This window comes from Sus scrofa, chromosome 9 (genome assembly GCF_054392235.1).
Source record: "Sus scrofa isolate SSC_HxYL_T2T_F1_AM1 chromosome 9, Sscrofa_HxYL_maternal_Yorkshire_Landrace_v2.0, whole genome shotgun sequence".
Lineage (NCBI taxonomy): Eukaryota > Metazoa > Chordata > Mammalia > Artiodactyla > Suidae > Sus > Sus scrofa.
Window position 1 is genome coordinate 129,689,796 of NC_139391.1, and position 21,862 is coordinate 129,711,657.

At 39.5% G+C, this 21,862-nt stretch overlaps 1 protein-coding gene across 2 annotated transcripts in view; it reads left to right on the forward strand.

The window, feature by feature from the left end:
- The window catches only part of RGL1 (ral guanine nucleotide dissociation stimulator like 1), a 295,309-nt gene that overhangs the window by 15,828 nt on the left and 257,619 nt on the right, over positions 1 to 21,862 (forward strand). The gene's annotated exons all lie outside the window — the stretch shown is intronic.

Sequence of the window (21,862 nt, forward strand, 5' to 3'; positions counted from 1 at the left end):
GGCTCCAACACTTATTGCTTTATTTGCATTTCAAACCACCTGCTCCGAAGATGAAAATATGCATGAATGCATGTTCCATTCTGGATAAAAGTATGATATCTGACTGCTTAAGTGAGCACGTTGGGGTGTTTCTCCCTCTGGCTACGAGGATCGAGTTCTAAAGTCAGCGCCTTTGTCCTTTTCTAGAATAGGGGCCAGGCTTGGTGTGTGGACAAGATTTGTTGGTTCTGTTGCCTGTGGAGACGCCAGGGCCCCCTCCTTGGAAAGCTGGCCCTCTGTGAGATGAGAGGGAGGCACCTGAAAGGGAGCAGAGACTTGACTTTGGCAAAGGGAGGCGCTTTCTGCTCACAGGCCCACAGTCCTTGAAGGGGGAGCGCTCTATTTTTGTCCAAACCTTGGTTATCACGTGCTAGCAGTTTCCCTCCTCTAACATATTCCCTGGGAAACCCTTGCTATTGATATGTGTATGGTTCCTTCCAATTTAAGATAAGCTTTGCCCTGGATTGGTTGTGACCCTTCCTCTGTGGCTGATGGAAGGGCCACTCACCCTTCTCCATCCTTCTCCCGCCCCTGCATTTCCACCCCGTCGCCTAGGGCACCAGACGAGTGGATAGTCAGGATTCATTGTGCACCCTCTCAGTTGTTCTCGCTCTCCTCTCGGAGGAGTGCCGGTGATCTCTATGATGTACTTCCATTAGTTACCACCCAGAGCTCTTAAGCATATATACTACTCTAGAAATAACCCATCAGGGATGACAGAAGCACCTAGAAGGGTTCCTGCAGCAAAATCACTGCTTTGTTTTGTTTTGTTTCTTTTTGATTCTTTTTGTTTCTTTTTGATTCTCCTGCAGCATATGGAAGATCCCATCCAAGGCTGGGGGTTGAATCAGAGCTACAGCTACCGGCCTACACCACAGCCACAGCAACACAGGATCCGAGCCACATCTTTGACCTACACTGCAACTCATGGTGACGCTGGATCCCCAACCCACTGAGGGAGGTCAGGGATTGAACCCACATCCTCATGGATACTAGTCAGATTTGTTTCTGCTGAGCCACAATGGATTTCCAAATATCACCACTCTTTTTTTTTTTTGGCTTTTAGGGCTGCACCTGCAGCATATGGAGATTCCCAGGCTAGGGGTCTAATCGGAGCTGTAGCCACTGGCCTACACCACAGCCACAGCTACACAGGATCTGAGCCGTGTCTGCGACCTACACCACAGCTCACGGCAACGCCGGATCCTTAACCTTAACCCACTGAGCAAGGGCAGGGATCGAACCCAAGACCTCATGGTTCCTAGTCGGATTTGTTAACCACTGAGCCGCGACGGGAACTCCCTCACCACTCTTTAATTTGTTTCTTGTTGTCTAACTTCCAGTCTCTACAGCAACAGCCCTTTTTCCTCTCCTCTGGGGGGCTCCTTCTAGCTTAAATATTTATCTCTGTGCTTTTTCTGGGTCTCAGGCATATTTATGACCTCCTCAGTATTTTTTTAAAATGTATAATTTTTATTTTTTTCCATTATAGCTGATTTACAGTTTTCTGTCAATTTTCCACTGTACAGCATGGTGACCCAGTCACTCATACTTGTATCCATTCTTTTTTCTCACATCCTGCTCCATCATAAGTGACCAGACATAGTTCCCAGTGCTACACAGCAGGATCTCGTTGCTAATACATTCCGAAGGCAATAGTTTGCATCTATGAACCCCAAGTCAGCTAGTGTTTTCTGTGACATTTTCTTCTCTGGCGCCTGTCACTTTGTTGTATCCCATTTTTTCCCCACCATTGGCCATGGATTATGCCCTTCGGTCCCCACTTTTTGCCTGCATTTTTATTTCCTAATTCAATGAACTGGTCAATATAAAGCCAAAAGCTGATCCTCAAATTTCATCTTTTATTTGACTTAATAAATGATATTCCACTTAAAAACATTACTTCAAATGAGCCTCTGTGCACTAGTATATTTACCAATTGCATTTTAGGGTAATTTTAGAGATAGGCAATCCCAAGTAGCCAGCCAGTTCTTAAAAGAGCTTCATCGAGGTGTAATTGACAAATAAAAATTGTATATATTAAGCGTGTACAATTCGATCTTTTGATGTACTTGTACATTGTGAAATGATTACAACAATAAAGCTAATTAGCATATCAATCACCTCATATAGTTATCTTTTTTTGGAGGGGGTATGTAAGAACACTTAAGATCTACCCTGTTAGCAAATTTCAAGTGTATAATACAGTATCATGAGGGCTTTTTTTTTTGGCGAGGAGGGGGTGCCTGTGGCGTGTGGTAGTTCCTTGGGTAAGGATCGAACCCTTGCCATAGCAGCAGCCCAAGCAGCTGCAGGGGCAGTGCCAGATCCTTAACCTGCTATGCCACAAGGGAATTCCTACAATACAGTGTTTTTAATTGTAGTCACTACCCTGGGATCCCCAGAACTCACTCATCTTGCATAACTGAAACTTTGTACTCTTTGACAAACATCACTCCATTTCCCCCTCTCCCCAGCCTTTGGCAATCACCCTTCTACTTATGCTTCTCTGAGTTTGATTGTTTTAGATTCCACATGTAAATGAGATCATTCAGTATTTGTCTATCTGTGTCTGGTTCATTTCACTTAACACGTCTTCCAGGTTTATCCATGTTGTTGCAAATGGCAGGACTTCCTTTCTAAAGGCTGAATAATATTTCATTGTGTGTATATACCACATTTTTTTACCCATTAATCTGTTGATGGACATCTAGGTTGTTGCCATATATCGACTGTTATGAATAATTCTGCAGTGAATAAGGAAGTACAGATATCTCTTTGAGGTCCCGATTCTAATTCTTTTGGATAAATACCCAGACATGGGATTACTGGATAATATAATAGGTCTATTTTAAAATTTTTGAGGAACCACTGTACTATTGTGCATAATGGCTATCCCAAATTACATTCCCACCATCAGTGCACAAGGATTCTCTTTTCCGTATGCTCGCCAATACGCGTTATCTTTTGCCATTTTGATAATAGCCATTCTAATACACATGAGGAGGTATCTCATTGTGGGTTTAATTTGCATTCATTTCCATGATGATTAATGGTGCTTGAACGCCTTTTCATATACTTGTTGGTCATTTGTGTGACTTCTTTTGAGGAATGTCTATTCAGGTCCTTTGCCCTTTTTTAAAGCTTTTTTTTAAGCTGTTGAGTTATATAAATTCCTTATGTATTTTGGATGTTAACGTCTTACCAAATATGTTGTTTGCAAATATTTCTTGCCATTCTGCGGATTGCCTTTTTCGTTTGATGCCGTCCCACTTGTCTATTTTTGCTTTTGATGCCTGTGCTTTTGGCATTGCATTCAAAAAATCATTGCCAAGATCAGTGTTGAGAAGCTTTTCTCCCTATGTTTTCTTCTAGTAGTTTTAAAGTTTAGGCTTTTACATCTAAGTCTTTAGTCCATTCTGAGTTGATTTTTGTATATGGTGTGATATAAGTGTCCAATTTCATTCTTTTGCATGAGCTATCATTTTTAAGTTGCCATTCTTTTATATCTGTTAGGTATGGGAAAACTCTACTGGAAGACTGACTTTGCAGAGTTTCACTTAGGTTGCACAGAATGACTTTTAAAACTGAATTTAGTTACAAGGAAACAAGGACCTTGATCATGGGATTTCTGCAATAATTCTTATTGCTAAGTTGACATTACAGAAAGGGAGAGAACTGGAGAAACATCTAGCTTCCCAGACTCCTTTATTCTGTCTTCCTTTGCTAACTTGCCACGTTTCATCTTCTTTCAGATGAGATATGATATATATTGTCTATATGAAGTAATATAAAATTATAATTAAGAAGCCTTTCAAAGGTCAAATTCTCCTGCACTGATATGTGTTTCAACAAGAACTTTACTTAGTGTTATTGTAAACTAAAATTTGTTTCTCATCTATGTTGTGGCATTCCAATTTGGGATATATCTAAGCTGGTTTGTGTGTTGCTAGTTGCTGCTTAAAAAGTGACTTATTCTTTGTGTTTTAAGAAGTAAAGTGATTTCTATTTTATTGCTAAAACATAGATAGCACTTTTATTTGAAAATACTGCACCCAATTAATTATATAATTCATTGCTTTCATAGCAGTTTGGTTGACACTGAAGAATAATGCCCACATTCATGTAGCAGTAACAAACTACTTTAAAAAAAGAAACAAGAAAAAAAGCAAACATGAAAGAAAGAAGAGCAGAGAATTTGGTAGATTTCATGGAGCTTTCATAGATTTTCATGGAATATAGGGTTAGGTTGTAAAGATGGGATAAGTGTTAGGGTTGACAGGGAAGGAAATGAGTCTAGCTTGGGGTCATAAGCAGAATGCCCACAGGGTGGCAGCACAGTCTTAAGAGCAGGTAACTTTCTGTTGGACCACTGTTAGTTTGCTAAAACTACACTTTTCTCTCAGAATTCCAATTCTTAGGGAAATGCCAACAAATGTTTAGAGTCAAAGATCAGTCCTAAAACTTACACTGAGTAAAGGTGCAGGGTGACGCACCATCTTTACTCTCAGACTGCGTATATGCTCTGAAAAGGTTTCAAACTATCTGTGGAAAATGAACAATTTTAAGTTTCCAATTCGTCACACTCTAATAATTTTGTAAAATTCAACAAAAGTTATTTTATTAAAAAATGAACTAAAAGGAGTTCCCACTGCGGCACGGGTGGGTTAAAAATCTGAGTATGGGTTGGGTCACTGCGGAGGCACGGGTTTGATCCCTGGTTCGGCATGGTGGGTTAAAGGATCTAGTGTAGGTCACAGCTATGGTTTGGATTCAAATTTCCTGGCCCAGGAACTTCCACATGCCATGGGTGCGGCCATAAAATTAAAAAAAAAATTTTTTTTTAAATGAACAAAAAAACATTGAAATCAGAGTTCCCGCTGTAGCTCAGCGGGTTAAGAATCCGATTAGTGCCCATGAAGATGCGGGTCTGGTCCCTGGCCCTATTCAGTGGGTCAAGGATCCAGCATTGCCGCAAGCTGTGGCATAGGTCACAGATGTGGCTCAGATCCAGTGTTGGTGTGATGTAGGCCAGCAGCTGCACTCTGAATCAACCTCTAGCCTGGGAACATATGCCACAGGTGCAGCTGTAAAAAGACAAACAAACAAACAAACAAACAAACAAAAAAAAACCAAAAGCTGAAGCAATAAGCTTTTAAAAGTTTTTTAAAAAATAATTTAACAGGTATAAACATATCAACACATAAAAAAATTTTTTTTGTCTTTTTTTTTGTCTTTTCTAGGGCCGAACCTAGGGTGTATGGAGGTTCCCAGGCTAGGGGTCTAATCGGAGCTGGAGCCACTGGCCTATGCCAGAGCCACAGCAACGTGGAGCCCAAGCCTTGTCTGTAACCTACACCACAGCTCATGGCAAGGCAGGATCCTTCACCCACTGAGCGAGGCCAGGGATCAAACCCACAACCTCATGGGTCCTAGTCAGATTCGTTAACCACTGAGCCACAACGGGAACTCCCATATAAAATTTTTAAAATTACCTTTTCGTAAATTATAAACAGAATGCTTGTCTATTTTTGCTTTTGTTGCTTGTGCTTTTGAAGTCATAGCCAAGAAGTTATTGCCAAGAACAACGTCATGAAGCTTCTCTCCGTGTTTTCTTCTATTTTTGTAGTTTCATATCTTAAAAGTCTCTAATCCATTTTGAAGTGTGTGTGTGTGTGTGTGTGTGTGTGTGTGTGTGTGTGTGTGTGTGGTGTAAGATAAGGGTCCAGTTTCATCTTTTGGATGTAAATATCCAGTTTTTCTGACATCATTGGTTGAAGAGACTACCTTTTCCCTATTGTGTAGTCTTGACATCCTTGTCACAGATCATTTGACTGCATGTTTGTGGGTTTATTTCTGGGCTCCCTATTCTGTCAATTGGTCTTTATGTCTGTCTTTATATAAATATAAACAGAACAAACACAACCTAGGAAAAAGGAGAAAAGAGTCACTCAAATTTGGAATTCCCACTGTGGTGCAGTGGCTTAAGAATCTGATTGTGGAGATACGGGTGCATAGGTCACAGCTGCAGCTTGGATTCAGTCCCTGACTGGGGAATTGAGAGGTCTGTTGATAAGGAATAGAGGAGGAGATTTTAAAGGAGTTTCACCAACTTGAAATGTTCATTTTTCATTTTTTTTAAGAAACAAAGCAAATGGTGCTATATTTTCAGAATTCATTGTCAATACCTCATCGTGGTCAGTTCTAACAATTTATCCTGTGAAGTTATTTTCAATTTAAATTATCTTTTAATAAGTGAGATGGTTTATGTTTCCGTGAATAGCCTATGCATGAATATTCTTTTGATGGGGTATAAAAATGTTAAACATTCTATCAATTCTGTCAGGTGTGTGGTAATCACTTTTTACAGATGTGCAATATCAAAATTGTTACCTGCTGCATGGATAATAGTTGTTAAATCATGAACCATGACATAACAAGCTGTGAAAACTGTTCTTCCATGCTTCTAATATTTATTTTGACTTTTCTGTCATTGGCTACTGGAGAACATGCTGCATTTCTTCCTTGTTTGGAAATGTTAACATTATTAATATAAGAAAGATTTCAGGAGTTCCCATCGTGGCGCAGTGGTTAACAAATCCGACTAGGAACCATGAGGTTGCGGGTTCGGTCCCTGCCCTTGCTCGGTGGGTTAAGGATCTGGCGTTGCCGTGAGCTGTGGTGTAGGTTGCAGACGCGGCTCGGATCCCGCGTTGCTGTGGCTCTGGCGTAGGCCTGTGGCTACAGCTCCGATTCAACCCCTAGCCTGGGAACCTCCATATGCCGCGGGAGCGGCCCAAGAAATAGCAACAACAACAACAACAACAATAACAACAACAACAACAACAACAACAACAAAAGACAAAAATATATATATATATAAGAAAGATTTCAGACAAATAGGCAAGTCTGGCTATCTAATATACATCTTCAAAAAGTTGGGCCCCATATTGGTTTCTTATCCATCAGTAACTCCGAGATTATTCAATGTCCAAACATTCTCTACAGAACTTTTTCCTAGATAGCCATTGTACCTGACATGCAATTGCAGTTGCATCAGCCTCCGTATTATCTTGTAAAGAAAATACTCTCAAGTGCGATGCCTTAGCCTTTACATAATTTATAATTTTTTGTGTCACTAAACATGTTATTTAGTTTGGCCAACTCTTTTTCAAGTCAGATTTTCTTTTTTTGGCTGTGCTTGAGACATGTGGAAGTTCCTGGTCTAGGGATCAAACCCACATCACAGCAGTGATCTGAGCTGCTGCAGTGACAACACTGGATCCTGAACTCACTTTACCATGAGAGAACTCCGTAGTCAGATTTTCTTGATAAAGGAAGTAGTGTGTTGATTTACATTCTGTCTTGAACTTCTTAATCTGAGCAATTACTCTAGAACCTTCTCCTATACAAGATTTAAACTCTAAATCACATTTTATAATAACATAGTCATATCAAATTTTTATAAAAGTATCTGAATGCTTTCAATTTCTGTATTTATCTGGTTCACACTGGTAGTAGTTTATGAATGGGCCCTGGTTCACAGATTCAGCTTTGAGTGACATTACTTTCATATGCTTCTCAATGCCCACTATTGGGTAGTATTCTGCTTACTTACCCAAGTTCACTGAATTTTATCTAGGTCAGTTCCTCTGTCCAGCTTATAAATGCCAATGATGGAAAACTTAAATGAAAATATCATTTGTTTAGACGTCCCCATCATGGTTCAGCGGAAACGAATCTGATGAGCATCCATGAGGACACAGGTTTGATCCCTGGCTTCATTCAGTGTGTTAAGGATCCAGTGTTGCTGTGACCTGTGGTGCAGGTTGCAGGTGTGGCTCGGATCCTGCAAGGCTGTGGCCGTAGTTAGGCCCGAGGCTACAGCTCCAATTTGACTCCTAGCCTGGGAACCTTCATATGCCTTGAGTGCAGCCCTAAAAAGATTTAAAAGAAAAAAAAAAAAAAAGAAAATATCATTTGTTTAAAAGAGATGATTTTTTTTTCTCTTTCTGAATTCTTTTTTTTTCATTTTTTTTATTACTCAAATGAATTTATCACATCTGTAGTTATATAATGATCATAACAATCTGATTTCACAGGATTTCCATCCCACAGCCCAAGCACATCTCCCCACCCCCCAAACTGTCTCTTCCAGAGACCATAAGTTTTTCAATGTCAAAAGAGATGAATATTTACTGAATGTGTACTCTGTCCCCCAAATTGTACATGCTTTACATCCTTAAGAGGTAGGTATTGTTACAATTTCCATTTTACAGATAAAGAAACTGAGGTTCAGAGTGTTTAATGTTGAAGATAACATAGCTATTATTGGTAGAGTTGAAATTTGAGCATTCTAAAACTCTTTTCTTTGTCATATTCTTTCCATTATATCCTACCTTTTAGAGAAAAAAGAAAGTAGTTTCAAATTTATGACCTAATCTTAAGATAAATGGGAAAAATCATATGTCAAAAGTGAGACAGTGATAAAGTCAACAATGGGAAGAAAATGTGGGAAAAGTGTCATGACAAAGTAAGTATGTGTGGGAAAACAGCTGAAGACTTTTTGGCAAGAGGAAAGAAATTTTAAAAATCAACTTTATTGAGGTATAGCTTGTATTTAATAAATGCACCCATCTCAAGTGTGCAGTTTTATGACTTTTGACAGATGTATGTACTCATGTTACCATCATTGCAATAAAATAGAGAACAGTTCCATCAATCCCAAATTTCCCTGTGTCCCTTCCTTCCCCATCAGTCACCCTCCCCCATGGCTCTAGTGAGGTATCATCTATTCGCTGTTGCCACAGATTAATTTTTTCCAAAGTTTCACATAAATGGACTCCGGGATCTTTTGCTTCTTGCTTAGCATACCGTTTTTGAGATTCATCCATGTGATTATGTTTATCAGTGTTTTGTTCTTTTTTAGTATTAACATTCCATTGTGTAGATATATTGTAATTCGTTTATTCATCTCTTGATGGATATTTTTATTGTTTCTAGTTTTGGGTGATTATGAAAAAAGATGCTCTGAACATTTATGTCTGAGTCTTTGTGTGGACATATGCTTTTGGACAAATACTTAAGAATGGAATTGCCAGGTCGTATAATAAATGCATCTCAACTTTCCAAGAACTGCCAAACTGTTTTCCAAAGTGGTTTATTATTTTGTATTCCCACCAGCAACTCATGAGCATTTCAGTTACTCCACATCCCTGCCAACACTTAGTATTGTCAGTGAGAGGAAGTATTTAACATTTCAATTTAGAAAGACTAGTTTCTTTTAAGTGTGTCATTTATGTATTTCTTTGTTGCACTCATGGTATGGAAGTTCCCGGGCCAGGGACTGAATCCAAGCCACAGCTGCAACCTATACCACACTATGGCAAAGCTGGACCCTTAACCCACTGCATCTGGCTGAGGATCGAACCTGTGCTGCAGTGACTCAAGCCATTGCAGAGACCATTCTGGATCATTCACCTGCAGTGCCGCAGTGGGCCTTAAGCTTGTCCTTTGACGGGAAGAGAATGAACAGTGGATAAGATTCTGTAGTATTTCTGTTTCTTCATTTGGATGACTAATGCCCAATAAGTCTCCAAGGGCACCATATTGATCAAGAAAGTTGATGTTTAGCTTATCACTGTTTTCAGCTCCTTTTGTCCCCTCTTGAAGTCATTGATAGTGCTGAGTTGAACTCAGTTGAGTCTTCTCCCTCAATTAGGACAGTAGGTAGCAGCAGAGAAAATATTATGATTATAGACTCAATAGAAAGTATGGTAAGCTCTGAAAATCCTTCAAGTGGTTGCTGTTGAGAAGTCTCTTAAGACTGATTGTCATTTCATTATAGTTACATTTTTAGTCCTATAATACTGTTGAATATTATGTTAATTTCAGGTGTAGAGCATTGTAATTCAACATCTGTGCACACAGATATACACAAAGTGATTATTATCACAAGTCTAATTATTATCCATCATCATACCATTTCACCCACCCTGCAACCCTCTTCACTTCTGGTAACCACTTATCTGATCTCTATCTATGAGTTTGTGTTTGTTGTATATTATTTGTTCATTCGTTTTGGTTTTTTAGATTCCACCTATGAATGAAATCATATTTGACTTATTTCGCTTAGCCTAATACCTTCAAGGTCCATCCATGTTGTCACAGGTGGCAGGATTCCATTCTTTTTTATGACTGAGTATACAAAATTGTGTATATATGCTACATCTTCTTTATCTGTTTGTCCATCAAGAGACATTAAGGTTGTTTCCATATTGTGGCTATTGTATATAATGCTGCAGTGAACATAGGGGTGCATATATCTTTTTAGTGTTTTCGTGCTCTTCAGATATACACCCAGAAGTGGAATAGCTAGGTCATAGAGTAGTTTTATTTTTAGTTTTTTTGAGGAATCTCCATACCCTTTTCCATAGTGACTGCACCCATTTAAAGTCCCATCAACAGTGTACCAGGGTTCCCCTTTCTTCTTCTTCTCTCCAACATTTGTTATTCCTTGTCTTTTCAATAACAGGTGTGAGGCAATGTCTCACTGTGGTTTTGATTTGCTCTTTATAGATAATTGATCTTTTCTCTGATAACTTTTGAGACTCTTTCTTTGCCTTTCATGTTTTAATAGTTTGCAATGTGGTGTGTTTAAATGTGGATTTAGTTTATTTACCTTGCTTGAAACTCAACCTTGGTAATTCTTATTTTTCATTAATTCTGGAAAATAACCATTGTTAAAATTCTTTTAATAAATATTTTATTTGGAAATAGTTTCAAGCTCATAAAAGTAAAGTTAGTCATAAGGATTACTCCTGGACCTTTTATCCAAATCCACCTGTTGTTAATATTTATACCGTTTGCTTTGTCATTTGTGTTCCTTAATATCTCTTTCGTTTTCTACCTCTGTCTCTCTCTGTATTTTTTTCTGAACTATTTTAGGTCATTTACTATCTCTTTAAATACTCCTCTCCTCCATTTTCTCTTTTGGAACATGAACTAGGTATAGAGTGAACCTTCTGCTTTATCCTGCATGACTCTACTTGTTGGTTGTAATTCCAATTATTTATCTTTCGGTGCCACATTCTGGGTATTTTCTCTGGATCAATCATCTAGGTCTTCACTTTTCTCCATAGGTCTGTTAATCTGTTGTTTGAGTTATTGAATTTTTAAACTTACTGTGTTTTTAATGTCAATGAGTATATCATTTCTAGAATTCTATATTTTCCTTCGTTTTCTTATTTTTGTTTTTTTATTGTTAATTACTTTAAATGTTCTTACATAGTCTGTAACAAATAATTCTATAATCTTTAAAGTTCTTGGGGATTTAACTCTTTTTTTTTTTTTTTTTTTAGGTTATTTCTTCCCATTCTAGCTTATGGTGGATTGTTCCTTTGGGTATTGTTAAATTTTGTTTTCTAAGTCATGCTTGTTGGGGATCCTATGTAGCCTGCACCAAAGGCATCTCTTTTTCTCTAGCAGTGGTTCTCAATCTTTGCTGCACTGGAATCACCTAGTGAGCCTTTAAAAATTAGTGTGGGGAGTTCCCGTCATGGCTCAGTGGTTAACGAATCCAACTAGAAACCATGGGGTTGTGGGTTCGATCCCTGGCCTTGCTCAGTGGGTTAAGGATCTGGCGTTGCTGTGAGCTGTGGTGTAGGTCTCAGACACAGCTCGGATCCCGCGTTGCTGTGGCTCTGGCGTAGGCCCGTGGCTACAGCTCCGATTAAACCCCTAGTGTGGGAACCTCCGTATGCTGAGGGTGCGGCCCTAGAAAAGAAAAAAAGACAAAAAAAAAAAAAAAAAAGACAAAAAAAGAAAAAATTAGGATGGTAGGTTGAACCCCAGACCAGTTATAACTCAGATACTCTGGAGGTGACACTGAGACATTAATGTTTTTATTTTATTTTATTTTACATTTTAAAAATTAAAGTATAGTTTATTTACAATGTCGTGCCAATTTCTGTTGTACAGCAAAGTGGCCCAGTCACACACACACACACACACATTCCTTTTCTTATATTATCTTCCATCACATTTTACACTTTAAATAATTTCTCAATTATTCCTCAATGAGATTAGAAAAAAAACAAAAAAATCAAAAAGATTCAGAGTAGCATGCTGATATTTTCTGTAAAAAATGTCTTTCTGCTGCTAACAAATATTATTTTACCTATGTAGTTCAGGAACTCAGAGCTCAGAAATTAATATTAAAGTGATCAAGGGCAGGAAGCACACTTGCCATACCTGTATACATTAAAGGCAAATCCTCTGGAACAGTGGTTCTCAACCTTGACTGTGGAGCTTCAAAACTCTGATGTGCAAAGGAAACCACAGGAAAACAAAAAGACAACCTACAGAATGGGAGGAAATAGTTGCAAACAATGCAATCAACAAGGGCTTAATCTCAAAATATGCAAACAATTTGTACAGCTCAACGACAGAAAAACAACCCAACCAAGAAATGGGCTATTTAAAGTGTAAGATGTGATGATTTTATATACATATACATTGTAGAATGATTACCCAGGTCAAGCTAATTAATACATCCCCACTTCATGTAGTTAACCCCCCTTTTTTTCCTTGTGGTGAGAATGCCTTAGATCTACTCTCAGCAACTTTCAAGTATACAGTAAATATACAATAGCATATTATTAACAACAGTCACTCTGCTGTCCATTAGATCCTCAGAACTTATAACTGAAAGTTTGGACCTTTTGACCTGCATCTTCCCATTTACTTCTCATCCTAACACTTGGTAATCACCATTTTATTCTGTTTTTATGAAATCAGGTTTTTTTTTTTTTTTTTGAGATTCCACATGTAATACCATACAGTAGTTGTCTTTCTCTGCTGTCTGGCTTATTTCACTTAGCATGCCTTCCAAGTTCATCCACATTGTTGCAAATGGCAGGGCTTCCTTTTTTATGGCTGCATGATATTCATATATATGTGTGTGTGTGTGTATTGCATTTTCTTTATCCATTAATCTGATGATGGAAATTTAGCTTGTTTCTGTGTCTTAGCTGTTGTGAATACGGCTGCAATGAACATGGGAGTGCAGATATCTCCTCTAGTTACTGATTTCATTTCCTTTGGATGTATGTCTAGGAGTGGGGTTGCTCAATCATATGGTAGTTCTATTTTTAGTGTTTTGAGGAACCACTATACTGTTTTCATAATGATTGTGTCAATTAATGTTTCTACAAGTAATAGGTAATGGTCTACTTTTCTCCATATTCTCACCAATGTTTGTTAACTTTCGTCTTTTTGATAACAGCCGGCCCAGCAGATATAAGATGATATCTGATCATGGTTTCAGTTTGCATTTCCCTGGTGATTGCTGGTATTGAACACCTTTTCATGTACCTTTGACTATGTGGAAAAATGTCTCTTCAGGCCTTTTAACCATTTTTAATTGGATTCTTTGCACTTTTTTTTTTTTTGCCTTTTAGTTTAGATCTTTATCTATTTTGGATATTAACCCCTATTCACATATATTATTTGTAAATATTTTCTCTCTGTAGGTGGCCTTTTCAATTTATTGATTGTTGATTTTGTTATGCAAAAGCCTTTTAATTTGGTATAGTCCCATGTGTTTATTTTTGGCTTTTGTGCTCTTATCCAAAAAAATCACTGCAAAGACCAATGTCAAGGATCTTTTTCCCTGTGTTTCTTCTAGGAGTCCTATGTTTTAGGTTTTACATTTAAGTCTTTCACATTAACTTTTATGAGTGGTGTAATGTAGGCGGGATCTAGTTTCATTCTTTTGCATGTGGATATCTAGCACCATTTGCTGAAGAGACTGCCCTACCCCACGATGGGTTCTTGGTGTCCTTTTCTACGATTAGTTGATGCTATATGCATAGGTTTACTCCTGGGCTTTCTATTCTGTTCCATTGGTCTATGTGCCAGTATTATACTCTTTTGATTACCACAGCTTTGTAATATAGTTTCAAATCAGGATGCATGATGTTTCCAGCTTTATTCTTTCACAAGACTGCTTTGGCTATTCAAGATCTTTGTGATTCCGTACAAATTTTAGTATAGCTTTTTTTTTTTTTCTATTTCTGTGAAAAATGCCAGTGGAATTTTGATAGGGATTGCAATTGAATTTGTATATCACTTTGGGCAGTATAGACATTTTAATATTAATTCTTTCAATCCAAAAACATTGCATTTCCAGTACCTATTTGTGTTCTCATCCATTTCTTTTATCAGTGCCTTATAGTTTTCAGTGTACACATATTTCACCTCCTTGAAAATATATACATAAGAATTTTGTTTTTGATGCTATTGTAAATGGAATTGCTTTCTTTCTTTCTTTTTTTTTGTCTTTTTGTCTTTTTAGGGCTTCACCTGTGGCATATGGAGGTTCCCAGGGTAGGGGTCTAATTGGAGCTACAGCTGCCGGCCTACGCCAGAGCCACAGAAATGCCAGATCCAAGCTTTATCTTCAACTTGCACCACAGCTCACAGCAACGCTAGATCCTTAACCCACTAAGCAAGGCCAGGGATTGAACCCACAACCTCATGGTTCCTAGTTGGATTCATTTCTGCTGCACCATGATGGGAACTCCGGAATTGCTATCTTTATAGTCTTTCAAATAGCTCATTGTTAGCATATAGAACTGAAAATGACTTTTCTATGTTGATTTTGTATCCTGCAACTTTGCTGAATTCATTTATTAGTTGTAACAGTTTTTTTGTATTCAGTTTTTAGGGTTTTTTATATATAAGATCATCTCATCTGCAAACAGAGATACTATATATATACACACACATACACATTGTTTTTCTCATATTATCTTCCATCATGTTCTGTCCCAAGAGACTGGATATAGTTCCCTGTACTATATGGTAAGACCTCATCACTTATCCATTCTAAATGTAACAGTTTGCATCCACCAACCCCAAACTCCCTGCCCATCCCACTTCCTATCCCCTCCTCCTAGACAACCACAAGTCTGTTCTCTATGTCCGGGAGTCTGTTTCTGTTTTGTAGATAGGCTTATTTGTGCCACATTTTGGATTTCACATATAAGTGATATCATGTGGTATTTGCTTTTCTCTTTTTGACTTACTTCACTTAGTATGAGACTCTCTAGTTGAATCGATGTTGTTACAAATGGCATTATTTTGTTCTTTTTTATGGCTGAGTAGTATACCATTGTATATATGTGCTGCATCTTCTTAATTCATTCATCTGTTGATGGACATTTAGGTTGTTTCTGTGTCTTGGCTGTTGTGAATAGTGCTGCTGTGAACACAGGGGTGCATGTATCTTTAGTTTGCTAGTATCTTGTTGAGAATATTCATGTCTGTGTTCATTAGGGATATTAGCCTATGATTTTCTTTCTTTGTAGTGTCTTCATCTGAATTCAGTATCAGGGTAATGTCAGCCTCCTAAAATGAGTTTGGAAGTGTTCCTTCCTTTCAAGTGGTGGTATAATTTTCATCCTGTCTTTGGGGAGCCTCTCCCACCCCCTGCTCCAGCCCCAAGCATCTGTACTGAGATAGACAGCTTCTTTGTCTTCTCTTTTTACTGAGAAAGCAGCCCTTTGAGGGCTTATGGGGCAAGGAGGGGCTCTGTTCCACTTCCTTACTTTGAACAAACTCAAGGCTTCCTCATCTATTTCTATATGGCTGTAAAAACACAACCCAAGCTTCCTACGGACCAGTATCAACAAATACTCTCTGGACAGCTTAAATGTCAGAGCCAGTGTAATATATCTGTGTTTATGTTCTTCCCTGGTTTTGGTTCTAGAATTTTCCTCACTTCTTTGTAACTCTCATATTTTATCTAATAATTCTAGGTGTGTGTATGTGTGTGTGTGTGTGTGTGTGTGTGTGTGTGTGTGTGTGTGTACTTGGATCACAGCATTGCTGGAAATAGAAGCCTTGCTCTGACTATGAGTCTGTACTTCAGGGCCATGTCCTGAACTTGAATTCATTCTCCTGTTCCCGTGTCTACCTGAACCAAGTATGAATTTGCTGTGTCTTTGGCCATGGTACACTGGGTTTGTAAGCGTCCACCTGGCAGACAGACTTCTGGAGCTTGTATGTGTTTCCCTAGACTGTGCCTGGCCTGGTCTTGGCTTCTTCTTGCTCTAGCTGGTCTGTTGTTGCCAAGATCCCATCGTGCTTTGAATTCCAACCTACCTGAATTATGTCAACCTCTATTCTTTTTCTTCTGTTTCCAAAATCTCTGTCTTCATTGACTTGTCAAACTTAAGTCTGGTTTCACTTTATTTCCTGAACTCATCTTTCCACAAAGGACTCAGTCCCTGATTTGAAAGTTTGTAGTGTGGTTTATAGCAATGTGGGAATGGATCCAACCTACGATTCAGATTTCTATTATGCCCAGATGGTCTTAGCAAAAAGCTCCTAGCTTTCCACTTCACTTCAAAACTACTTAACTTGAGTATGTAAATTTCAAAGACTTTCTATTACATGTTGATAATATATGTACTATAGTATTAATTGAGGATAAATACTGAATTACTCATTTTGTCAGAAAGAGGAGTTTACAACTGAGGCTATCCTTTGATTTACTCTTGTTTGCTTAATTTATGAATAGCCATCTCCCTGTATACCAAATACAACAAATGCAACAAGCCGTGGCTGGTTTGTGGCCGTTCTGGTTCATGTGCCCTTTGACTTTGAGACCTCATGAGGAAATTGAGTTTGGCGAGAAGCATTGGGTGAGCTGTTGGCAGTCTGTGATAGATCATTTATTCCGGTGTGTACTTCTTTATTTCTTTTAGGAAGCCCCATGGTGATCCCCACTGAAACCTCAGTCTCACTCAGAGGACCCTGTACCAATGGTGTTACCATTTGATTATGAACACGGCTCTGAGAATTAAACGAGACCTCTGGTGGCGAGAGACCCAGTGTGCTAGGAATAAGTCCAGAGAAATTGTGGGTTGCATGGTTGGTCAGGTTTAAGAATTTTTAACCTTTATCAACTGCATCCTCTGGGGTTCACATCAGCATCTTACTTTCAGTCATTTTGTCCTTATTTAGCTTCCTCTTCTTACTTTCCCTCTTTGCTTTCTTGGCAATATCTTCAAAAGGAGTTAGAGGGTCTCCCTGAAGTGGCCTTTGAAGATTGTTGCAATGTGTATACCTGTCAAAAAAGATCGACCAGACCCTGCTGAAAGCTATTTTACGTAAATCCTGAGCCAGTCTCAGCTCTTCTGTTCTGATCTGATCATCCAGAATGAGCTGAAAGAAAACCATCAGAGCTAATTATAGAGCCCAGAGTAATTTTCAGATGCCCTTTTTCCTTCTTTTTCTCAAACCGGGTACGCTAGAATCTTGCACTCTTGGTGAACCCAATTTATATTTTTGGTGGGATCGGGAAAGCGGGGTTTTAGATTTTATTTTGCAGGCAAAACTCTTCAATTTACTTAGGAAACACTTAAATTCTATTTAGTTTTATTTCTTCTCTCTCCCTGTTCTTTTTTTTTTTCTATTTCCCCCTCCCTTCTCTTCTCTCTCCCTTCCTCTCTCCCTCCTGTCTCCCTCTCTTCCTTTTTTTCTCTCCTTCCCTCCTTTCTCTCTTGCCTTCTTTCCTCATTTTCTTCCTTCCCTCCCACTTTCCTTCTTTCCCTATATCTCGATAGCTTGGAACATACTAAGTGTTTTGGAAAATAGACATTGTTGAAGGGAAAGTGTTATTTCTTTTTTTTTTTTTTTTTTTTTTTTTTTTTTTTAAGATTCATTTATTTTGTGACATTCTTTTTTTTTTGTTGTTGTTGTTGTTGCTATTTCTTGGGCCGCTCCCGCGGCATATGGAGGTTCCCAGGCTAGGGGTCGAATCGGAACTGTAGCCACCGGCCTACGCCAGAGCCACAGCAACGAGGGATCCGAGCCGCGTCTGCAACCTACACCACAGCTCACGGCAACGCCGGATCGTTAACCCACTGAGCAAGGGCAGGGACCGAACCCGCAACCTCATGGTTCCTAGTCGGATTCGTTAACCACTGCGCCACGACGGGAACTCCGGGAAAGTGTTATTTCTATCACAAAAATGTGGTTTAGAATAAATAGGAAAAGAAACTGAATGTTTTTCTATTCTATCCATTTAACTAATACTTGAATCCCCTCTAATCTGTTTGTAGCCTATGATGGGGTATCTACATCACCTACAGTGATAGGGAGCTCCCTTTGTTCTGAAGTAGCCCATTACAATTTTCAACTGCTCTGATAGTTATTTAGTTATTACTTATGTTTGAGTTAAAAACATACTTTCCTGTGACATCTCTCCACTGCTCTTTAGTTTTCTCTCCTGGGGACCATATACAGCCATATTTTTCAAATTTTAGGCTGAAATACGTGGCTGTAAAATAATTTTAGTTGGATATGACCAGCATTCAAAGAGAAGAAGAAAGAGAAGAAAAAAAATGGTGTGGAATAGAAAATATCAGAGTGTATCACAAGTAGTAAGGTTTTTATGAAGCTTTTGTCTTGACTGCACAATTATTTAATTATATAGTACATGTACGTATATGAATTGGATCTCAGAGGCTAAAAAAAGTTTGAAAGCTGATGAAGAGAATGTGTCTCACTTTTCTCGCCTATGATTATCCTTGAGTTGAACCATTCTCATGCCCTAGCAAGTCTTTTCTTCTCTAAGCCAAGTATTTCCTTCTACTCATCCATGTGTGTCATCATCTCACATCTTCTAGCCATCTTTAGTACACCCTGATGTACCTAGTTTGTATGAAAAACACGGACCTGGAGTCAAAACAGTGTCCATAACTGCGCTCTGACTGAAACAGAGGCGAGCAAGACTATGGTGTGCCTGGTTCGATGCATTTCAGTGCAGCCTGAGGTTATATGCTGTAATGGTTTGAAAGTACACACCCATTGGCGTTCCCACTGTGGCGCAGTGGTTAACGAATCTGACTAGGAACCATGAGGTTGCGGGTTCGATCCCTGGCCTCCCTCAGTGGGTTAAGGACCCAGCGTGGCGTTGGCGTGAGCCGTGGTGTAGGTTGCAGATGTGGCTTGGATCCTGCGTTGCTGTGGCCCTGGTGTAGGCCGGTGGCTACGGCTCCGATTAGACCCCCTAATCGGAACCTCCATATGCCATGGGGACGGCCCTAGAAAAGGCAAAAAGATTAAAAAATAAAGAAATAAATAAAGTAAAAGTACTCACCCCCCCCCCCAAAAAAAAGTACACACCCAGGGCCACTGGCTCTGGAGTCCATCTGTTCAGCTGGTGTAAACCTTAGGATAAGCTGAATGGTAACCTTGAGAAAGTTATTTGACCTCTCTGTGACTCTGTTCCTTCATCTGTATATAGGGTAATAATACTTCATAGTATTTTCATGAGTATTACATGAGCTAATATATGTAAAGGACTTAGTGCCAGTGCCGGGCATATAATAAGCACTTAGGAAGCTAATTTCTTTTTTTTTTGTTTCTGTTTTTTTGCTTTTACGGGCTACACCTGCAGCATATGGAAGTCCCTAGGCTAGGGATCAAATTGGAGCTCCAGCTGCCTGCCTACACAGCAGCTGTAGCAACACGAGATCTTTAACCTACTGAGTGGGGCCAGGATTGTACCTGCATCCTCATGGATACTCGTTGGGTTCATTACTGCAGAGCCAGAACGGAAACTCCCTAATATAGTTTTAAACCAATTACAGCAAATGGTAGATCCTTTTAACTTCTTATCAACTCACATGTCTAGGTGTGTGCTGTGGATAGTATGTCTCAGTTTGCCAAGGATGGCCCCAGTTTGCACCTGCTGTCCTAGCATAATTGACAGTGACCCCTTTTTACTCTCAAAAGTGACCCAGATAGAACCTCCGATTATTCTACACTATATTTTTGTAGTAGGAGTTCATATTTTCCACAGTTACGTGCCACTTTAGCTAAAAACTCCATGTTCTCTCACTAAGTACTTGATCAATTTTGGATTTGGGTGGAAGACCTTACTTTTTTCTTTCCTGTTGATATTTCACTTCAATTCTCTGCCCACTACCCCTCTGCTACCCCTCTTTCCCTCCTTGACAAGTGGCAGAACTAAGATTGAAACCAGAGGCCACCTAACCCCAAAGGCTAGGCTTTTCCCTTTGGGTACTATTACCTGGGTCTAATTTGGGTCATCATTCTGTCCTGCGAGACCTTTTGGTTTCTGATTAAGTCACTCAGGATATTTATTAATCCCCCCAACTTCCTATTATTCACACATTTAACAAGTATGTAATGAACTCCCACAGGATGCCATGTCCTATTCTAGGAGCCAGGGATGGAGCAAGGGGCCAGCTGACAAGTCCCTTCTCCTGACATAGTTTAAAGGCTGCTTTAAAAAGAATTAAATAAATAAATGAAGGCTGCTTTGTGGCTTAAGCCAGGTAAACTGGAGCTATCACACTAGGATTTACATAAAGCCCTGAGCTGGTTACTAGATACTTCCTTCTGGATTAAAATTATATGTCCATTAGGGAGTTCCTGTCATGGCGCGGTGGAAATGAATCCAACTGGGAACCATGAGGGTGCAGGTTCGATCCCTGGCATCACTCATTGGGTTAAGGATCTGGCGTTACTGTGGCTGTGGTGTAGGCCAGCAGCTGTAGCTCTGATTTGACCCCTAGCCTGGGAACCTCCATATGCCGCGGGTGCAGCCCTAAAAAGGAAAAAAACTTCATATGCCCATTAAAAGTAGCGTTTTAGCAATCATTTAGCAGATGAGTCCATTTGTTTTATTACTCCGTTTGTATTTCTCCTTCTTATCCAAAAGATAGTATAAACCTACTGTCAAAGGCTTTTTTCGTGCTCTATCGTATCTGTCATACTTCCTAGATTTATTAATCTGCTGTGAAAGAAGGAAATGCAGTGTTTAGACTAACTCATCCTTCGGGGTGGCCCCATAGTATTCTTTAAGTAACCACATATTTTAATAGTCTGCTCAGAGGGCTGTTGCGGTTTAGCAGTCTGCAGAACTTGTATTCTCTGTCATTTCAAGAATTGGGATTCTCTTTCTTTCTGCCAGCTTCTTCTCTCCTTTGCTAAAACTCCTCAAAGATCCCACCATTGGCTCAATGATCTCATTTGCAAAGTTTTTTCCATAGCCTAGAATATGGTATGGCCAGGCCAGGAACGGTATGCTTCTTTATAGAAACCTGATGCTCTTCTCCCTTAAAATCTTTGTCGTCATTGGTTTCTGTTCCTGTTTTGAATGTATCAATGGCATTCTTCACTGAAATTTGAACACGGTGACAGTGCTGTTTATCAAGCCCTCATATGGGCAAAGCGCTGTTGCAAGCCTTTTACTCCCCTGTCTCCCTTAGTCACAGGTTTTGTTTGTTTGTTTTTCTTTTAGGACTGCACCCATGGCATGTAGAGGTTCCCAGGCTAAGGGTCCAATCAGAGCCAGAGTGGCCAACCTACACCACAGCCACAGCAGATCCGAGCCACACCTGCGACCTACACCACCGCTCACGGCAACACCAGATCCTTAACCCACTGAGCAAGGCCAGGGATGGAACCTGCAACCTCACTGTTCTCAGCTGGATCTGTTTCCAATGAGCCACGACCGGAACTCCCTTAGTCATGTTTTATCACCGTGACGTGTGTCACCTACATCTGGGATGTGAGGGGTCACACAGGGGGTGAGGTGTAGAGCGGGGACTTGAACCCAGTCTGTCCGGTCAGGATGATTGGAGAAAGAGGTACCCTCAGGACTGAAATGTGGACCGAGGTTCTTCATAAAATAGCCCTCTAACATGGAAGCCTTTCTCTTACGTGATAAAATTGCTTGCGTTTGTAGTTAATCACTTTGGTGATGACTCGTAGTCCTTAT